Source organism: Sycon ciliatum, chromosome 1 (genome assembly GCF_964019385.1).
Source record: "Sycon ciliatum chromosome 1, ocSycCili1.1, whole genome shotgun sequence".
Classification (NCBI taxonomy): Eukaryota; Metazoa; Porifera; class Calcarea; order Leucosolenida; family Sycettidae; genus Sycon; species Sycon ciliatum.
This window is the reverse complement of record NC_088643.1, coordinates 68,018,704-68,041,054: the sequence shown is the minus strand read 5'-3', so window position 1 is coordinate 68,041,054 and position 22,351 is coordinate 68,018,704. Positions and strand designations below refer to the sequence as shown.

The 22,351-nt window shown below is 47.5% G+C and overlaps 1 long non-coding RNA gene across 2 annotated transcripts; it reads left to right on the top strand.

The window, feature by feature from the left end:
* The first annotated feature begins 741 nt into the window (after positions 1-741).
* Positions 742-7,607, top strand: LOC135807074 (uncharacterized). Of its 2 annotated transcripts, XR_010551436.1 has the most exons (4): positions 742-1,440; positions 1,800-1,854; positions 1,946-2,049; positions 6,790-7,607. It is a non-coding gene; the product is annotated as an uncharacterized LOC135807074 (long non-coding RNA). The 2 variants fall into 2 exon arrangements; XR_010551437.1 differs by lacking the exon at positions 1,800-1,854 and having other exon boundaries at positions 743-1,440; positions 6,790-7,605.
* Positions 7,608-22,351: the final 14,744 nt, after the last annotated feature.

Here is a 22,351-nt window from a genome sequence, read left to right as displayed (position 1 = left end):
GTGGACACCGGGAAGGCGCCAAAAAGGTGATGTAATGGAAAGTCCTCTATACCGTACGCACTACATCATACGTACATCATTTACGTAGCTACATGACTGTATCTACATCACCGTACCGCGCGCTCTAGCTCCATGCGCATTATATTTTTATTTAGAAAAGCGATCCTGTCAGCTTTTCTATTATTGTGTTCACATGGCAAGAAAAACGACACCGCTATGCTACGTAAGTTTCTACGTAAGGTGCTCGGTATTTCACTTAGGCTACGTAAGTCTCTACGTAAGGTGCTCGGTATTAGATCTACCAATGCAACGGGTGGTAGCCGCGTGCTGTGCACGTGCACTGCAGACATTGTGTTGCAGTGCAGTTCGTGTTTGGATGTGCATGCGCGAGGAACTTACTTTCTCCTTTGGAACTGCTTCTTGTATGAGCTGTTTCGGATATTTCGTCTCCTGGCCTGGCTTATTTCGTTTCGGCGCTGCTGAGACCTCCTTTCGCGGAATATTACTCAATGACAGGTGAGTTGACCAGTTCCCTTTGATTCATTTGCTTGTGTTGACTCTTTCATTTACGAAAAGTGTGCTGATTTTGGGCGGAATGCAATTAATAATGGAAAAGCTGACAGGATCTCTTTTCTAAATTTAGCTTTTCCGCTGCCGAGGCCTCCTTTTACGGAATACTCGATGACAGGTGATCTCTGAGTTGACCGGTTTCCTTCGATTCATTGGAAAGGCTTTCTGTCTAAAGCCTTTCCATACTGGTGCTCGATGTTTTCAGTTTGGGGACACCAAAATTAGTGTACCGCTAAAGACACGTGGTCGACACGTTGTTGACACGTTGTTGACACGTTGTTGACACTTTGTTGACACGTGACCCAATTACCGGCCTACCAAGTGCCTTTGGCGACCGCTAACAGCAACTGTGGAACAGTGCAGTGCCCTTTTTTGGAGCAACGTACGAGTAGTGCCCATGGATTATGACCCCGCGACCCCAATCTACGTGGCGGTCCGCAATTCGCTACTTCATACTGACTGGCGTCCGGCATCGTCCCGAATTTGGCCACAATCTGCTCTCGGGACCCCTATAGGGCTCCCTGACCTGCTCCATCTCCGCCATCGTCAATGTACTGCGCATCCACCCAGGCCAGGACTGCACTTACTTACGGGAAGGAGTATTTGCAAGATGGAACCTGGGAACTGGAAGACGACGAAGAGGAAGCGTGGGAATCCGGCGGCAATGGCTGGGATGTAAGTCCAACATTGCTGGTGCCAGAGTAGCCACTGCTTGCTTATAAGGGAATCATGTGTGTTGCCTTTTTGCCTTTTCCGACGTCCTCCTCCGACTGTACTCCCGATCCCAGGACTGAACTTACGGGAAGGAGTGCTTCCAAGATGGGAGACGAAGAAGAAGAAGCCGCTGAATCCGGCGGCAATGGCTGGGATGTAAGTCCAACATTGCTGGTGCTAGAGTTACCACTGCTTGTTTATAAGGGATTCATATGTGTTGCCCTTTTTTGCCTTCTCCCAAGTTCTCCTCCGACTGTACTGGTGAACGCTGTCACATATGTTGCCCTTTCCAGGCAGTAGAAGGGAGGGGGGGGGGGGGCAGCACATCCTGGCATCCAGGAATGCTAGGCCCTAGGAACTAGGCAATCTGACCTTTCCTCTTACCCCAATAATGGTATGGATGGGGAGTTCTTGAACATCCTCAGTCTTGTTAGAGTGAACTGTGCAACTCGGCAATCGGTGATAGCAGAGGACCAATGCCGATGGCGATGCTCCTTCCTTTTTCTCTGTCACAGGCTGCGTTCTCGAGAGGAAGCGTTAGTTCTGCATTCCAAGAAGGACGGCACAATGGTGAGTGGAACTTCGTTGGTGTGCAGCCTTGCTAGTTGAATTGTAAATCAACCATTCTTCCTGTCTCTGACTTCTTCAATGTCCTCCTCAGTGTCGGACTGTCCGCGTCGCATTGAACTGGTCCGATGAGGCTGCTATTGCACACACAGTGAGGGAACTCCCATACGGGAACTCGGAAGTACTGCTACAGTACAGGTAAGGTGGCCATTGCTTATGTGCGTGCGCCGTTGTCAAACTTCTAAGCCAGCTGTACTCCAACCTACATGGAGTCTGAAAGTAGTCAGCTGGCGAACTACAATTGAAGTTTAGACCCCAGCTCACTGCTGTTATCATAGACCTGATCCTGGCCACAGTGTCCTGGGTACGAGCGTACGCACTCTCGCGCCCGATCTCCCTGGAAATTTGAATTTTTGATTTTCACAGAAACAATTTTTCGCCGACACGGGTCACATTCTTGCGTTTCTAGGACTGTTCTACGCATGAAAGAAGAACAAGAACCACATACAGTGAGTGACTACAACATGATAGACCACACCAGAAAATTTGAAGACGATCGGTGAAGGTTGAGCTGAGTTCTGACACGATCTGTTGAAACAACTTCATGTCGCTCGTCATCACGATTGAGTAGCATCTCCGTTCTTGATAGACCCTTCCCTTCGTGTTCCAGAAGTTATTTTTCATGTTTGGTGAGTTTCTCGTCGGACCTCAGGTCTTTCTCGATCGATTGCCACCTCACTCGATCCGAACGAAACCTAAACTACCGAAACGAAGCCTGCGCTTTTTTGGCTGTTTTTCCGTTTTTACGTGTAGATCTATAGAATGGATCGTCATGTTCGATTACTGGGTCTTTTGTGTCGCGTCGGCGGTGTTCCGCTAGCCAAGCAGAAGCAGAAAACTACGTATTCTGTTTCTGAGAATGCCGAGGGTATTCTGAAATGTTTTGAAGTGGATATCACACAGGACCAACCACACGTGCACCCTACACAGATTTGCAGTACATGCTACAAGGCTGTGAATTATGCTTTGAGCAAGTCAGAGTATACACGTTGTGGTGGAGGATGTGCCGAGCCAAGTAGCTGGCTTCCCCATGATCATGTGCATGAGGATGGTACCACAGTATGCAGGGTATGCACTACCATTGAGCAAGCCGCCAAAGGTGGTCGTCCGGCTAAGAAAAAGAGAACAACAAAGCCACCTGCGCGTACAGCGGCAGCCGTTACATCCACGTGCACGTCTACGCACACAGGCACCCACCAGACACGGTCTCAGACAACAGGGATCAACTCGGAGAGTCAGAGTACATGTTTACAGAAATTGTATGATGTAGCAACACCAAGCTATGCAGCCAACAAGAGTCTGAGCACAGATAGATTCATCGGATGCCAAGCTATATTACAATGTACACTATGCAGCAATGTGCTAGAGAGAGCCGTGGAAGCAGACTGCTGTAGAAAGAGCTTTTGTTCCGCATGTGTGTGGGAGTGGCTGGCTTCTGATACAACATGCCCTGGTTGCAATGCACAGCTCTCCGTGTCGAATCTCAGCACGCCCAATCCGATCTTGCAGGGCTGCCTTGCCGAACTAGTGGTCAGGTGCGACAATTATGCTGGAGCGCTGATTGGTTGCCCGGCAACAGTGCCACTTGCTCAACTTGCCAGCCATGTGCAGAACTGCGAGAACACTGGTAAGCAAACAGTCGGCCCGTCCACCGCTGTCAGCGATGTGCTCACTGCTTCGCCGTCAAAGCTCCGAGGCAACGTGTCAGACAGTCTCACCAGCCATCTAGTGAAGAGCAAGGCGGATGCTGGCGTACTTCAGTTGAGGAGCCGAGGTCCATCGCAGACATGGCAACGAACAACAGTTGCAGCTGTACCGTCCAACAATGCATCAGCCAGGACTGTGCGGCGACGCTGTGCTGAGCTTGAAAAAACCAGCCAGCGCGTAGCAGGGAGTTTCGCCGGTGCAGTTGTCCAGCAAGCTGCCACATTAAGCCGGCTAAAGGAGGAAGAGCGTAAAGCTGTTCTTATTGAGGCTGGTGTCATGCCAAAAACACCTGGGACAGGCACAACGCTAGCATTGAAAGCCAACCTACACATGCCATGGAATCAGCTCCGGAAATTGAAAGTATGGCTGAAGGACTTTGGCCTGTATCTCGAGTCAGAGCGGGTAATGCGGAAACAGCTCGACGATCTTTTGCCCTTTACCATTGTGGCAGAAAAGACACCGTTCGTAGCAGCATCTGGAAGCGTCGAGCTGCATGCAATGGTGACAATTCCTGATCTTGTTGGGACTGTCCATCACTACTTGAACCAGCTGGAGGCAACAGATCAGCTTCACTGGCATGATGGCGCAATCCCAAAAGATGAGGTATGGGTCAAAATCGGCGGCGATCACGGTGGCGAGTCCTTCAAGATGTCGTTCCAGATCGTTAATGTACAGCAGTGCAATGCTCTACGGCACATCATTCCGTTTATCATCTTTGCTGCTAAAGATACGGCAGCAAATCTGTGCACGGCCCTGCAGCCATTCGTCAGTGAGGTCGAGAAGCTGGCCAGTACAACGTGGCGTAACAGGTCAGTGAGGGTCTTGTTGTTCGGAGATTACGAACTGCAGACCACGTTGTACGGCTTGTCAGGGTCGAGTGGAACCCACCCTTGCCTGCACTGCACTGCTATGCGGAAAGAGATACAGCTACCTGGGTGTAGCGGAGCACCGCGCAGTCTCGATTTGTTGTGCACAGACAACGCTGCCTTTGTTGGAGCTGGTGCAAAATTAGCGGACGCTAAGAAGCACAACAACTGCATCCGGCCACCGATCTTGCCTGTGTCCCTGGACAATGTGATTATTCCCGTTCTTCATTTGGATCTGGGAATATTCGCTTGGATATTCGATGCCATGACCAAGGACTGCCAGATGCTGGACGTTGCCCTTGCATCATCCAGTACAGCAGTTGGCACCGATAGCCGAGCGTACACTGTCACAACAGAGATGCACGAGAGCCTTCGCCAGAAGCAATTGGATCTTCAGAACGAGCGCACAGCAGCTGACAGTCTACAGGAGCAGCTCGAATGGCTTGCGATCCATGCTTCCAACCTGACTGCCCCACAGCTTGAAGCGGCCACAGCAGGAATTCAGGCGAAGCAGCACACCACCACAAGCGCCATCAGCTCTCTCCAGGATGAAGTGAAGGCTCTGTCTGACCAGCTCCAGAGCCGCAGTATTCTGCATGGTCCATGTGAGGCCTCACTGGACAGAACTCTGCAGGAGTACAATATTTGTCGCCAGCGGTACCATGGTGGTGCCTTTATCGGCAATCATATTCACCATGCCCTGCAGCCACCAGTGGTTGCTGCTTTGTCAAATGCGCCTCTGATTGTCGCCTCCACCACAGAGAGAGCAGCGCCTCCATCCGTTCTCGACCAGGCCAGAGTAGTGGCAAAGCGGTATAATGACCTGCTCACTCAGTTCTCTCACTGCCGCCGAAGATACTCGTCCTGCGCAACAATGTCAGCAGAAGATATTCAGCTGTTCGAGAGTGATTGCGCTACCTTCCTCTCCACAGCACGGCAAGAGGTCGTCACCAGAAAACTTGGCCATGTAACGCCGAAGCTTCATTTGCTGGAATGCCATCTGCCTGACGCCTTGGCAAGATTCAGAGTTGGCCTGGGCCTACTAGCTGAGCAGGGAGGTGAAAGTATTCACGCCGAGTTCAACGACCTTCGCAAGCGACACGGAGGCGTCGTGAACGATGTCGACAAGCTACGGACTGTCTTGAAGGCTCACCTTTCCTCCACGCTTCCTCAGCACGCCAAACTTGTCCCTCAAAGGGCCAAGCGCAAGCGGAAGGCCAATTGAGGACCGTTTCAGGTAAGTTCCTTGCTCAAACGATATCCCAAACATGTTGTTTGTTAGTTGATTTTCAAATAAATTTAATTTTTGTGGGTCCGCTTTTGGTGCACACATGATTGTTTGCGTACGCGTGCACACGCGCCATGTGTATTACTATGGAAACTCGAAGAGTTTTTGCACGTGACGTGATTGCCGCCATCTTACTGAGTGGCCAGGCGCAAACAGCAGTGCCAGATAGGCGTTAGCCTTTGGGTAATCCTGAAATAAAGATTATTATATTATTATTATTATTATAGACGTTATATGCCGCGGCTTGGTCAGCTTTTTCAGTTTCACAATGCATTGCACTCAGCACCGCTTCTCGGAGTATCTTGTCAGGATAGCTTTGGAACGCATCCTCCCCAGTGGGGGAACGGCAAATGTGCTGTTCAATTTTTAGGCTTGCTTTTATGGTACGTACAAATCCCCATTGAAAAGACATAGTGGAGACCAGAAACTGCAAATAGATGTTGGGAACCGCGAAGACCACCCTTCCTTGTCAAGTTCCCTGAGGGTGTGGAGGGGGGGGGGGGGGAGAGCGGAGGAGGGACATTCCTGCACTGCTTAAAGCAGGATTCACAGGAGCATTTTCAGAAATTGCTTGTACATTTGTACCAGTTGTAACCGACAAACGCATTCTCATTGAGGTTTGACTTGAGGCACGTCAGCAAGGCGCTGTTGCATCGCTGACGTCTTGTCCTGATTCTGTGAATGGTATTTTGTGCGAGTTTGCATCGCACGCAGAATCGCAGGTCGTGTCGCATTGCGCAGCACACTGCCAAATTGCTTCTGTGAATCCCACGTGAATGGGAATGTAATCCATTGCCAACAGGTGTATTCCCGAGCTGCGCATCATACTGCAAAATTGCTCCTGTGCATGCAAATGGATTTCATTGCTCTTCTGTAGTTTGGGAAATTCTCGATTATGATAATTCTGCGTGTGTGTGTACACCAGCCCTGAACATACATGTAGGTGACCCATTCGTGGTGTCTCATAGCCTACCTCACGACCTTATGCTTGCTTTCTGTATCACTTGTATCTTGCAGGTATATCACCCCGTGACGACCACATCGAAGTCTGAAATTGAAGTGTGAAGATGCTTCAGCAACCCCTTCATATTTTTCCATTGCTTTTATTGTGCTTCTACTGTGCATGTGTGTAACCTGTGGGGTATGCATGTGATGACAATGTATGCCGATGACACGGTCAGATTTTGTCCATGCGTGTAACGTACACCTGCATGCTATCGTTGAAAAGGATCTGCCACTTACGATCTTCGGACGAGTATCAGGTCAGCTTGGTTTTGTGTGGGCTGTACCAGATGCTGTTCACTTCTCTATCTGTTGGATATGTGACTTTCTGCAAGTTTCTGGTGTATGGTGGCCACTTCTTTGCTCGTCTTTGTATGACATTACAATAATTCTGTATTCACTGCTTCCATGGTGTGGTCTGCAAACTGCAATCCTTAGGCAAATATCATCACGGTTTGCAATGTTGTGCTTTGGCTGCTAGCTTACCTACACATTGTAGTTGAATTATTTTTGTTTCACAATTGACTTCCTGAAGTATGGTGGCCACTGCTTTGCATGGCATTATACAATGTTCATCAAGAATTTCCTGTTTGGGTCGTGTGTGTGTGTGTATGTATGTGTGTGCGTGCCCATGTGTGTGTGTGCCATGTGCATGTGCGTGTTTGTCACAAGGTGTCTGTGTGCGGGGTAGCGAGGTGGGGAGGGCTGGAATGTATCAGTGTGCTACTGCAGTTGCATGGCTACATACAGTGCATCGCGCGCGTGCTCACCATGTTTATCTTCGGAGCTGGGCTAGGGTGGGGGAGGGAACAGAAAAAGAACTGAAATTACCCATATAAAAACCGCTCTGTGAGCGGTTCTGAAAAACCTCTACTGGTGCAGCCCCGTCGTAAAAGTAAGAAATTAGAACTGGCGCATTGTCCTCCCAAATGTGAACTGATCCACCTAAATCGCGATTGACGGGACCCGAACGCACCAGTAGCACGAGGTCGGGAGGGCACAGCCGGCGTCGGCGCTGATCAAGTTACCATACAACACTTAGATCTACCCCGAAGCCCACCTTTGCCGCTTTGGCTTTGGCTATGGACCAGCGTCCCCAGCTGCATCCACAGGTAGGAACCTCGTGCTACTGGTGCGTTCGGGTCCCGTCAATCGCGATTTAGGTGGATCAGTTCACATTTGGGAGGACAATGCGCCAGTTCTAATTTCTTACTTTTACGACGGGGCTGCACCAGTAGAGGTTTTTCAGAACCGCTCACAGAGCGGTTTTTATATGGGTAATTTGCTTATGCTCACCCTTTCATTTACGGAAACGTGTGCAGATTTTATTCGGATTTAGATCCATTTTTATCTCTTTGCCCTTGTCTACAGTGTGCGAAGAACGCAAGTTCACCTTCTTGACGGTAAGGCTTATGTTAGATGTGTTGTCGAAGTACTCATATTCATTGTACATTGGTACGTACGTTACAAGTAAGGCACTGGTCAGTGGCATACTATCGTTGGCAGTTCCCAATCTGGAGGGAAAGGTTCAAGGACCCATTGACCGAGTTTGCATAATAAATTCGCATATCAGGGAAAATCTCCATTGTGGAGAGGTTCAGTAAACTTGTTTGCTTCATACGAAACAAGCCAATGGGTGCAGTCTCGTCTCGTGAAGATCTCGTACTTGTATGATTGGATTTGTTTACTCGAGTCTGGGCTGTTTGATTTATTATTTGTGAGAACCGCCGAGATTGCACTGCCCCAAATAAAGTTTCGTGCCGCCAAAGCAAGAATTAAGCGGGATTCACAGAAGCTTTTTTGCGATGCGACACGCGATGCGACGCGATCTGCGATGGATGCGTGCGATGCGAACTCGCGAAATACCATTCACAGAAGAAGTCAGCGATGCGACAAAGTTTTGCTGATTTGGGTACGTCACCATGATATTCGCGCGGTTTGACACAACTTGTAAAAATTTATAGGCAACTCTTGCACCTTTGTACAACTTTGCTGTAGAAAAGGTCAAAATCGTACACCAAATCGCTTGTCGCATCGCATCGCAAAAGTTGAGCCAAGCTCAACTTCTGCGATGGCCCAGTTGCGGCAGTTGCGTGGGCCGCGACATGGCTGCGATTTGGGGTTTTCCCGGTTTCGCGCCTGTCGCATCGCGTGTCGCATCACAAAAAAGCTTCTGTGAATCCCGCTTTACGATCTGCAATCTGTTTGTTGTACAATGTACCTGCAAGAATGTGCTGTACATGTATCGTACTTTCTCTGTTGCTGTTTCGGTTGCTGCATGTTGCTAAAGAAACGTTCAGTAGAGAGGTTCTGCAAAACGAAAATTCGAACGAAGTTTCGCGACAGTCCTTGCGAAAGTGTGTACGAATTTTTGCACGAACTTTGCGTTCTGCACATTTTCGTAGTTTGCGCGGGCCAAGCGCACGTACGCCATGACCCGATCTCACGAAAGTGTGTACGACATGTTCATTTCGCGTCCCCTGCAAGTTTCGCGTCCAAAGTTGCGAATTCGTGCGAAGTTTCGCACTTCATGACGTAGAACGAAAGTTTGTACGCATTTTCGGTTTGCGGAACCTCTCTAGTGACTCATTTCTTTCATACGAGACGAGTCAATGAGTTGGTGTGGCTTAGAATCTTTCGCTGTAGAAGAAATCTATTTTGTATGTCTATTGGAGAAATAATTGTATTCACTGGTTATAAAATAGGTTAAGACAAACTACACAGAATAAATACCATCGGTCCCTTGGTGTTTGTCCTAAAGAGGTTAGACTGGATATCATTCATACTCACCAAAAGATGTGTAAGATTTTATTATTATGGAGTGCCTTGTTTATCTCTCAGTACCTCCAACCATAGCCTTGCCCCTTTTATCCTCAGGATCAGTGTAGTTGTTGGAACGAGGTGTCGGACTCAGCAATGTATTTGTTTACATTTTAATACATGTTTATTGTTCCTCCTTTGCTGTGTTGTTTTAGAAAATCGTGGACTAACAGTTTGAAGTCATTGAACTACTTCCAAAAGTTGTATCGACATCAACAGGATTACGATTTCAGTGCAATACGATGCAAGATGACCTTATCACGATAACCCATGATTATAAACCATTATAAACACAGAATCAACAAAAACATGTGTGACACGCACCTGGTTACATTTCTCAAATAAATCTGATCGAGGGTGGGGAAATCTGAAATATCTGAAAGGCAAGACAATTTGATGACAGAGTCATACTACAGCAACATGCACAGAATGACCTCCGTATAAAAAAAAGTATCACCACGGTCCACCACTACTCACATGTTTCCCCGCAGAAGAACATGCTAGTGCCATTTTCTGAAGGAAAGGCTTGCACATCAATGCGTATAATACGGTATTGATATGATGTGAAGGCCATCATTTAGGACATTCCATTGATTGGTGACAGAAAAAACAAAAGAAATTATAGCAATAAAAACTGCTTTATGGCAGTTTTCTAAAAAAAGTTATTGTGTTCTAGTCCATGGACCCCGTCTAAAAAGTAAGAAATTAACGAAATGTGATAGCCGAAAATTAAAATTTCACACAAAACCTCACAATAATCACACACAGAATGAAAAGCTACATGTACATGTAGAAGACCTTTTCCCCTCGTGATCCTCTTTCCTATGCATGCATGACATGCATGTTGCCAATTGTTGGTGCAGTACAAGTTTAGTGTTGAAAGCAGCATTTCAAGTGTTGTGATTATTGTGAGGTTTTGTGTGAAATTTTAATTTTCGGCTATCACATTTCGTTAATTTCTTACTTTTTAGACGGGGTCCATGGACTAGAACACAATAACTTTTTTTAGAAAACTGCCATAAAGCAGTTTTTATTGCTATAATTTATTACAGCATTGGGTATCACGCTCCTCGGCTTTCGCCTTGTTGAGCACTCTCAGTACAGTAAGATCGGGCGCCGAAGAACACCTCGCCGAAGAACACCCAGGCTGGAAAACCGGCAAAATTTAAGAACAGTCCAGGCTAGAAATTATCAGATTTAAGAACACTAGATCTACATTGTACGTAGATCTACATTGTACATGTATGGGAGGTGAGTACATGTCATGTACACGTGTAAACAGTAACTGCTACATGTACAGTCATTTCCATTTACGACACCCACTAGTTTAGAAGTACAGTCGTCCCTCTCTAATCCGGCACTTGTTTATCCAGCACCCTTGCAAACCAGCACACTTTCTGGCAAAACGGATTTTTTCAGTTCATTTTCTACGCTTTAATCCGGCACTTGAATTCCGCCTCCAGCAGCGATTTTCTGCAACAAATCACTCAAACTGTACATAATTCGATTTTCTAATCCAGCAGTTGTACATCGCAGACTGTCAGGGACCATTGTAACATACACAACACATGCAACATCCACTTGGTAATATCCCATGCCAGTACATAGGATATTCCTAAGTGTATGTTATAGACATGCATTCCACAAAGTACTTGGTTTGACACAGAAAATCCCTACGTTTTGACGTACGACACAAACTTGTATGATAACATGTGGGCCGGGTTGGAGCCTTGGAGGGCAGGATTTCATAAAAAATGCAGAAAATGCCGTTGCAAAAGGTGCCGGATTAGAGAGGGACGACTGTACTACATTGCACTACATGTACATGACAAACGTCATGACGTCTCTCGACTCGCCGCGCGCGTGTGAATAAGAACGGTCTGGCTAGAATCAAAAATTTAAGAACTTTCCTAGGCTGCGCTTGAGCCCCTGCGTTCTTCGGCGCCCGATCTTACTGTAGGCTGCTCTAGTGCTGCTGCATCGCGCAATGCCCGCTACATTTTGTAGTTTGAGCACTCTGGCGCTAGAGCGACGAGCTACCTTAAAGGGGAAGTTAAGGCAAAAATTAAAATTTCACCAGTTGTAGTCTTCGGGGTGCTGAGTCGAATGGTCTTGGTCCGAGGAAGCTGAGACGCTCCCTTCCTACTTGAATCCCAATCGAACTCGCGCACTTCCACCGAAACTGGGTGACTGCGCCCTACTAGATGGGGATTTGTATGCAAAATGTCACTAAAAGCGCCATTTCGTTCTTATAAAAGCACGGATGACCGCGATTGGCCCATATGTTGTAGTCTTTGGGACGCTGAGTCGACTGGTTTTGGTCCGAAAAGGCTGCGATGCAGCGTTCCTCCTTTATTCCCAATCGAACATGGTTGAAGAAGTGGTCACGTGGTCCTGGGTGCCAAAATCACCTGGTCACCACGCCAGCAGGTGACAACTTTCACACCAAGGTTCAACTCGGGTTCAACTCGAGTGACAGGACTGCACCCAAAAAAGGTCAAACAGGCTAGTAAGTTGTACCCTGCATGCACGGTGACCAGGTGACTGGCGTACGCAGGAGCACGTGACCGCTTCTTCAACCATGTTCGATTGGGAATAAAGGAGGAACGCTGCATCGCAGCCTTTTCGGACCAAAACCAGTCGACTCAGCGTCCAAAAGACTACAACATATGGGCCAATCGCGGTCATCCGTGCTTTTATAAGAACGAAATGGCGCTTTTAGTGACATTTTGCATACAAATCCCCATCTAGTAGGGCGCAGTCACCCAGTTTCGGTGGAAGTGCGCGAGTTCGATTGGGATTCAAGTAGGAAGGGAGCGTCTCAGCTTCCTCGGACCACGACCATTCGACTCAGCACCCCGAAGACTACAACTGGTGAAATTTTAATTTTTGCCTTAACTTCCCCTTTAATGTCTGTGGTGCCTCCTTTGCACCATGGCTGGTAGCTCGGCCTATTTAGCTCGTAGCTGTACTGATGAGGCCTTTATGGCCGAAACAGCTTGCTGTCTACAGCATTGGGTATTTTTATTTATTATTTATTTTAAAGCGATCCTGTCAGCTTTTCTATTATTGTGTTTTATTATTAAGGCCACCCTTTGTTAATTCATTGTTTAACGTCCTTTTTTTCGCGAAAAGGTACGCGGGAGGGCGGAAAAAACAAAAGCCCATTCCAAAAACTGGAAACCCCAATCCAACATTTTGACCAGTAAAGCATGTGATATATACAATATTTCTTGGTCTAACGGCACTTGCAGGCATAGAACAACACTCTTTGATGGTACATTGGAGCACATGCCTGATGAATCCAACAAAACAGGCACATAGCATGGAGTACATCTGGATTTTTACTAGGACACACACCGTACGATATTTAACAGCCAACAAAAAAAAGAAAAAGAACACAAGACAAAGGCATGCCCGGGAGGCAAGATTATAAGTTTAAAGGGGAAGTGCATCGATTTTTCAAGTAGGGCTCAGATGAAAGACAATTGGATATCGGTTCCGATGGTATATCTCTCGCTTGCGTACGGCAAGGGAAACTTGCCATATCGCCGATTTCCTGATCCCGTTTCCATGGCGACTACAGGTGATGACGCACATTCTGCTTAGCTCCGTGAGCATGGTGAGAGAGAGAAGGTCGATCACTGCAGAATTGTGTCATTTTCAGTTGTCTTCTTGTATTCACGAAGTGAAAGAAGTACTGTGTTCAATGCTGTTAGTGCCGTGAACTGTTTATTAGTAGTCCTCTCCGTTGTGTACTGGGACGTGACACCGACAGGGGAAAGCTGGAGTGCGGAGACGTTAGCTGGCAAGCGAAAATCGTGACGAACCAAGTGCTGAAATCTTGGTTGGGACAAATCAAACGTTCAGCATTTACCTCAACCAAGGACCATGCCGTTTGCTCTTTCCACTTCCTGAAGATGGATGCGCTGCCTGCTGGAGACTCTCCTATCTCTCGTAACATCTTCTGAAGCCAGGTGAGACGACGAGTAGTGGAGATTAGCGAACGAAATAATGTCGTATGTTTTGAAATTTTTGCTGAACATTTCTCAGGAGAGATGGCGAATACCAAGCATCTTCTCCTAGTCTAGAGAAACCATTTCGTAGGCTACATTCCGCCTAGGGAAATGGCTGGGGAGGACCACTTGGAGGAGAACGAAGTAAGTGATCTTGTTTATGTTGTTCTTTGGTATTGCAATCTTATGTTTGACGAACATACGGCATGGTGCATAGTTGGTCGTTGAGTGCCTGCATGTGCATGTATAAGTGTGTGCTGATAAACACTTCCTATGCAAGAATCTGACACTTATGCTCTCTTTCTTTCTTGCAGTATGTGCGCACGTGTGTGTGTGTGTGTGAGAGAGAGCGAAAGGGAGAGAGTGTGTGCAGGAGCAGCGTGGAGCATGCCAGTGTGATCGCTGTGGCCGTTGCTTTCTTAGCTGTGGCGTTCTTGCCCGTCACAAGTGTGTGGCTCAGCCCCCAACGACAGTGAAGCCGTGTTGTGGTGAATACTGTGTGTCCCGCGACCGCTGCTTCCGTTCGGTCCAGGGCAGGAATAGACACCGCTGCTGAAGCTCTCCCCGGCCGTACGTCAGTCTCGTGGCAGATGACCCGAACTCTCATTTTGTGTGTGTGTGTGTGTGTGTGTGTGGTGTATGTATATGTATGTGTGTTGCTCCCTACGTAGCCGGACAAACTCTTGTTTTTGTGTCCCGGGCGCCATGGGGCGGCGTTCTCCCATTCTCTCTCCACTGCCCCTCCGGGCCCACGTGGCTGTGACTCGACAGGGCAGGGCAAGTGTGTGTATGGCGCATGGTGTGTGCTGGCATGTCTGTATAAATATGTTGGACAGGAATTTGTTCACCCACAACAGTGACGGAAAATCATGCTAGGTGTTGCTGGAATGTATGGAGTCTGCGAGCAGTTACAATAACTTACGTCATGTCACAACAAAGAACGGTGCAGTGTTTGACCCTCATGTAAACATGATGGTGATGGTACCTCACCTAAGCTACCCATGAAGCTAGAAAGAACATCAGGTCAACAGAATTGTACCAGAGGAAAGCATCTATTGCCCGAACTTCTTCATATGAAATGAACAATACCCTTCTCCATAGAGACAACATGCAGATAAAGTGTATGGACAAATAATATAATTATATATAGGCCATTCACTGAGGGCATGGAATGATCTCTACGTGTAGATTGGATAGACACATGCACGTCTGCAAGGAAAGCATTTGTTCATGGGTTAGTTCACGGGCTGATTGAGTTCACATGGACTAAGTTCATATAATGCCATCTCTCCTGAGCAGCAAAATTTCAAAACATACGACATTATTTCGTTCGCTAAATTCCACTACTCGTCGTCTCACCTGGCTTCAGAAGATGTTACGAGAGATAGGAGAGTCTCCAGCAGGCAGCGCATCCATCTTCAGGAAGTGGAAAGAGCAAACGGCATGGTCCTTGGTTGAGGTAAATGCTGAACGTTTGATTTGTCCCAACCAAGATTTCAGCACTTGGTTCGTCACGATTTTCGCTTGCCAGCTAACGTCTCCGCACTCCAGCTTTCCCCTGTCGGTGTCACGTCCCAGTACACAACGGAGAGGACTACTAATAAACAGTTCACGGCACTAACAGCATTGAACACAGTACTTCTTTCACTTCGTGAATACAAGAAGACAACTGAAAATGACACAATTCTGCAGTGATCGACCTTCTCTCTCTCACCATGCTCACGGAGCTAAGCAGAATGTGCGTCATCACCTGTAGTCGCCATGGAAACGGGATCAGGAAATCGGCGATATGGCAAGTTTCCCTTGCCGTACGCAAGCGAGAGATATACCATCGGAACCGATATCCAATTGTCTTTCATCTGAGCCCTACTTGAAAAATCGATGCACTTCCCCTTTAAGGTCATGATCGGCACACTGTGAAACTACACAATCATGTATGTACAACTTCGCATATTATTGGTACTACTACTTTCTTGTTTTTTTTTTCCAGTCTGAGGCAAAAAGGTGAGCTTCAAGCTATTGGCATAAGCGGAGTAGCACTACAGTGGTTCTCCAGCTATCTCCAGGGTCGACGACAACAGGTGAAAATTGGAAATACCAGAGGAGACGAGACACATTGTACACGAGGCGTTCCGCAAGGGTCGGTGCTAGGGCCTCTGTTATTCTCTTTGTACGTGCGACATGTCCCTGGAGTACTTCGCCACGCAGAGTCCCAACAGTATGCTGACGATATCGCCTTTTATATACACTGTCAGTCTACTGGAGAACTTCAGCACAAGTTGACAAGTGAGTTGAACAGACTAAATACGTACCTTGGAAGCATTGGTCTCATCTTGAATGCCCAGAAAACGAAGTTCATGGTGCTTCGGAAGAAGGCTCTGCCTCTTCCGCCGGATCTTACCATTGCATGCGGTGGTGTCGATATTCGACCTTCTGCCACAGCGCGTTATCTTGGCCTCGTTATTGACCAACACCTCACCTTTGAGGATCAAGTCAACCATGTATGTACATCTGTTTATAAGAAGATAGGAGCATTCCGCCGCTGCCGCCGTACAGTAGACCACACAACTAAGCGAATATTTTATTTATCCCTCATCCAATCCACTATTGAATACGCCAGCAACTCGTATGCTCACTGTCTTACACCATCTTTATACTCTCGCCTTGTTACTTTAAGTCATATCAGCATGAAACAGGTTTTTGGTCTCCCTCGCCGTACCCCGACTGTCTTTGTTTTGCGGCACGCTAAGTTATACTCCCTCGAATCTCGTCTCAACTTGAGGCTTTTTATTTTTGTTTTCCGCTGTATTCATCAGCTTACAAGTCCTCTTCTTTCCTCAATGTTCACCCTCCAGTCGGCTGCTACTTGCACCGAGAGGCGCACTAGAGGGCAATCATTCTCTTCACTTTCTTTGCCCGCTGCTACCACTAGATATGGCATGTTCTCCATTTCTTTCCTTGGCGCTGATAGGTGGAATTCTCTGCCTGTCTCGTGTCGTCAGGTTGAGCATCTATCCGTTTTTGTTTCGCTCTGTAAAGAGCACTTAGGGTTCCCTGTAACAAGACGGCAACGTCTGTAGGGCCTTCCCTATCAAAATAATAAATTCTACTACTACTAATTCTACTACTACGCGGGCGCGGACGTTAAACAACGAAAAAAGAAAGGGTGGCCTCAGGGCATGTTCGATTGGTAGGATCGGGATCCCGATCCACCGGATCCACTGGATTCGCACCCTTTCGATTGGTCGAATCCGGATCCGGATCCTTCGGATTTGGATCCGGTCAACCCTCCTCGGGGAGCAGGGTTGATCGGATCAAGAGTACATGAAAAGGTTTTCATGTACTCTTGATCGGATCCAACAGATCCAAATGTGACCTTTGTGCGTATATGGCGGGTAAAAATCATTTTTGTACACATTGTGGTACGCACACGTGGATGGAGATAGAGCTTGTTGACTTTTTGTACGACGCACGCGATGAGTACGACGTTCACCCTTTAGGGCCTAGGGTGCCTTGTGAGCGCCATTTTCAACATGGCAACAGTCAAGGTCCAAAATAAAGTGTTCAGTTGAATCTGAAGGATCCGAGGGATCTGAGATCTGGATCCCGATCCCGATCCTTACCAATCGAACATGCCCTAATATAAGGGCCTGGTCAGACTGCGGCAAAATCGAAATAATCCTAGGATTATAATCCGAATCTCCATAGTAACTTGCCGCCAGAGCGGCAAAAGCGAGAGTTGACGCTCCAAAAAAAAAGCAAGAACGGACCACGCTTTTCCGCTCCAAACAGGATTTGACGCTGATACGCCATTGACGCTGATAATCACTGATTTTTTCATCTCGATATCGAGGAGCTAATTGGCCACGGACAACAACAAAACTCATAAGGATGGTTGCAAGGATTGCACTGAAGGTGTTGGCGATCCCCAAGGTGAAGGAATTTGACGTCGTTCGTGGAGGGGAATACCACTTGACGCTCGAAATGAAGTTTGAATTTTCACTCTCCCCACATGTGTAGTGTGATCGCGATTCAAATTCTGGACGCTGTTCTGTTTTCGTCAGGCAACCAAAATTTGCCGCAGTCTGACCAGGCCCTAAATTAAGGGGAAGTTAAGGCAAAAATTAAAATTTCGCCAGTTGTAGTCTTCGGGGTGCTGAGTCGAATGGTCTTGGTCCGAGAAAGCTGAGACGCTCCCTTCCTACTTGAATCCCAATCGAACTGGGACCGTTTGTCGTAGTCGTAGGAGTAGGAAGCAAGTTTTTAGCTCCTGCCTTTCCATCTATGGAATAGCCTTTCGGCCACTTTTGTAAGTATAGGTGGACCTGGAACTAGTCCCAGCCCTAATATGGTGGAGAACTCAAATATGGACCTGGCCTTGCTGCTGGATGGGGAGATTCGTGACTTGGCCAAAAAGTCAGGACTTGCAGGTGTGGACTTGTTGGCCCGACCGGACCTTGTACTTCAACTTCGCGCCATGGACATCGGCAAATCAGGTATGCCAGCGCTAGTGAGCTCTATCAGTGCACTGTCCTCGACTATCACTGCATTAACTGTGGAAATGGTCTCCCTCAGGGAGGACAGGGATAGGGAAGTTAGAGAAATGAAAGCAACCATTGATGGCCTCGTGGCGAAGATGATACACCTTGAGGAAGGCGGGAGTCCAAACCTGATTGCACAATCTACAACCCCGAGTACAACGTATAGTAGTATAATACAGAAGCCTTGCTTGGTAGTTAACATGTTTTTCGATTTTGACAGCATGTTCAAACGACCCACGTGCCCTTTGCTAGGTTACGACCAATCAGCAGCCTCGGAGAGCGGGCTTTGATATTCCATCAAAGCCCGCTGTCATTGACAACCTGTACGAGAAAACCATCAAAGCCCGCTGCCATTGGCAACTGTACGACAAAACCATCAAAGCCCTGATCATGCCGAATCTCAGTCTTTTCAAGGTGATCTGGCTATAAGAACAAGAAACCGATAGGGGTGGTGGTCGGGGATGCGGTGGCTCTCAACTTGTGGAGTTGGAAATCTAGCTCCAGCACCGCAGAACTCTCAGCAGTATGCAGCGTGAGCAAGGCGTGTAGGGTCGAAGTGAAAATACTTCCGTGACACTTCAGCCACGTCTGGCTCTTGACACGTAGTCCTGAGAAATTTCTCACGAAACAGGTTTTTCGTCCACTGACATTACTTTCCCTTTGCTGTAATCTCTGTGTGAAACTTACGAACGGGACGAAAACGACATGCACTTTAGACTTCCGGCTGCTCTGAAATCCCAAACGAAAGGCCGACATTGTCCACACACCCAAAGAATGAAGCGAGTTTGATTCAAAATATAAAAAAATGTTGGGGATCGTCTGAAGCATATTCAAGCGAGGTACAGTCGGGCTTGATGACTGATCAAAGCCCTCGGGCCCAGCCCTTGGGCCTACGGCCCTCGGGCTGGACCCTTGGGCTTTGATCAGCCATCAAGCCCTCTGTACCTCGCTTGATTATCTACTTACAAGGCGAGGACGCGTAGTGCTCCTGACTACAACCATAAACCGGTTGGCAGAGTCCCGGTCTTGCGACCATTTGAACCGTATTGGGAAAACCCAGGTTCGGACCCTCGTTACTCTACGGGTTGGTAGGATTTTTATAATTTTCGGTTTTTTTTGTGTTGTAGAAGTCGTCGTGTTGCCGCCGTAGTATTGTTCACGTTGCTGCCGCTGCAGGGATCACGTCTGGAAGGATTTGTGATGTTATTTTCTTGTCTTCCTCTGTAATTAAATTATTTGTGATTTATATTTCTTTTTTCTTTTGTTCTTTTGTTCTTTTTCTTTTTTCTTGTCTTTTTTCCACTTCTGCCCATGGCGTCCTTCTCTCAGCTCGTCAGCTAGCTGTAACAGTCATAGTCATCACCATGACGACTGTTGTGAGAAGGTACTAGGTGCTCGCTGCCGACGAGGTTGGTGATGTCCCGACGAGGCCATGGGTAGGCCTTCACCACGTCGGAACACCCCGTCTGCACGTTGGTGTTGTGGTCTGGGTGTTGATGGACGCCGATGTTGTTGTAATAGTTGTTGTCGTTGTAATTGTCGTTGATTGTTGTTGTTGTTGTTGTTGTTGTTGTTGTTGTTGTTGTTGTTGTTCTCCTTAGTGTTGCTCTCGTTGTTGCTGTTGGTCTTGGTAATACTAATAGTCTTGTTCATGGACCTCATGAATTCCACAAATAAAACAGAGTTATATTTCTTGAATGAGCTTCAGGGTTACTTTTCCTTCAATTATGAATGATTTGTGGAATGTTGCAATTGGTAACATGGAAACATAAGTTCAGTGCAGCTTCCAGTATGTTGTTCAGGTGAGGTACACCGGTTTTTGGGATCAAATGTCGGAAGTCAGCATTGCTTACCTCGGCTGTTGCGCTGGACCGTCTTGGGTTCACTCGTAGTTAATTAATTGTGCGTCCCCCCCCCCCAGGGGGTTTGGGCTCTCCGGTATTAATCCTTTGTTGAACGAGAAATTGTTTACTAATTAATTATTGATGAAGGGGTTAGTGTTGTATCACGTTCTTCGTGGCGTGGGTTGAGTCTTCTGTCAGGTGGACGGAGCTATAAAACACACAGACAGGACGGCGGTTATTGGTGTATCGAAGGAGAAGAGAAGTCTCACTGGCGGCTCTCTGAGAGAGACACACGTGTTGACTTTGGACTTACCGGGAGATCTCTCTAGGTTGTCCGAGGAGCTGGTAAGATGGTCGTCGACGTCGAAGGTGAACGTAGGCTGAGGAAGATATGTGGAGTGTAGTCGGACACGACGTGATGGCTTCTTGTTGTCTTCGCGAGTTGTGTTCTGGAGACGTCGATCTTGCGTGGTGTCGTAGGTCGTGCGCGGGGATCGCGCGTAGATCTGCGTGCGGTGATGCTGGCGCGCGTGGTGCTCCGGTGTAAACGCGAAAACGGTTCCTCCGCGAAAATGGTTCCAGGCATACACCGGTTTCCCCCTGGAATCCACAGCCCACTAATTTCTGATGTATGACTAGCCGGGCTAGCCGCGAAAACGGTTTCAGGGATTAATTTTCTGGTGTAGGACCATCCGCGAAAACGGTTCCAGGCAACTGCGACCACTGTCTACTGTGGAACCGTTTTCGCGGACTGCAGCAACTGGGATCATCCGCGAAAACGGTTCCAGGCTCCAGTCTGTACATCCTTGACTGCTCCAGTACTGAGAAACTATTCGAAGACTTTTGTGACTGTTGCTTTCCATTGCCTTTGTAGAGAATCACTCGCGATGGCCGAGGTATTATGAGAGTTTGTGACTGTTGCTTTCCATTGCCTTTGTAGAGAATCACTCGCGATGGCCGAGATAATTAATAAATAATTATAGTTTGTGAGAATTCTTATTTTATGGCTTTCCTCTCAGACCTTACAATTTTTCAGTAGCTGTACTGCTGGCACTTGGCTTGGAGACATTTAGCAGGATTTGTGAGAACCTATACAGCTGGTACTTCAGTACATGGCTACCTGAACATTGATGGACATCTCGATTTGGTTTGTAGATGCAAATCATCGACAGCGTTCGTATCGCTTATACAATAGAGAGTCAATACAGATGGCCGAGACATTTAGCATAATTTGTGAGATATTAACCTGTACAGCTAGTACTTCAGTACATGGCTAGCTGAAGTATGGAGACCTGGATTTGATTTCTGGATGTGAATCACCGTCAGCACTTATCAAGCCATCCATGCAGTACACCTACGTGAAGAACTCCTCAAGTCATGTATGTTGTACGCCTACGTGAAGAACTTAGTGGAGCTGCACCATACTCTAACATCTTGGCTGTGTCTGTGTCTGGCCAGAAAGCTAGAGATTGCCTGGGACCCGCTCCCTCTACAAGAGGTCAGAGCTGGTGTTCAAGTGCCGTCATGAGAACAAGTTCTACCTTCGTAACTTTGTCGGCGACACATGCATAGCTTTGTAATCACGCTACCTGCTTTGTGTGTGGGTGAGGGTGTGTGTCTGCGGCTGTGACTTTCGCTGTCCGAATGACTTATCCGGACACAAGAATTAATGTGTGGAGAGGAGTATGTGGGAGAGACGGAGTGTGTCAGGGAGCGAGTCCAGGAACATTACCGAGAAGCGAGAGCCTGTGCACCGCAGAAGCCCTGGGGAGAGCACTGCGCATTGCACCAACCACTACAACATCCATCCACAGCGCCATTCATTCCCTTCACATCACCATCCATACTCGCAACGGAAGTGTCATACGTTAACCGCCGGATAAGGGAGGCAATCCACATCTCCAGACACCATCCTAAGGTGAACCGTGATCGTGGCTGGGTGTTGCTTGACAATTGACAATGTGAAAAATAGGATGATGATCATTGTTTCTGTTGCCACTGTCCTGTCCTGTTGTCATGTGTGCTTGTTCACGCCATTGTTATAATATACCGGTAGTTCAGCACAATGTTGTAGTGTAAGTGCAGTTTGGCGACGGAATCATCTCCTTTTCTTTTGTCATAGTCCCACCACTATTCACACCTTGTTTTCAGGCATATTGGTATTTTTTGTGTGTGTGTGTGTCTTTAGTTACACGTGTTTGGGTGTGATTTGGAGTGTGAGCTTGTGTGAGTGAGTGTTGGTGCGAGTGTGAGTATGAGTGGGTGTCTCAGTGTTTTTGGCATGTGCATGGGTATGTGTGTGTGCCTGCGCCGAAAGGATGGTGCAATTTTATCACGTATGGTGTAATTTCGTTCC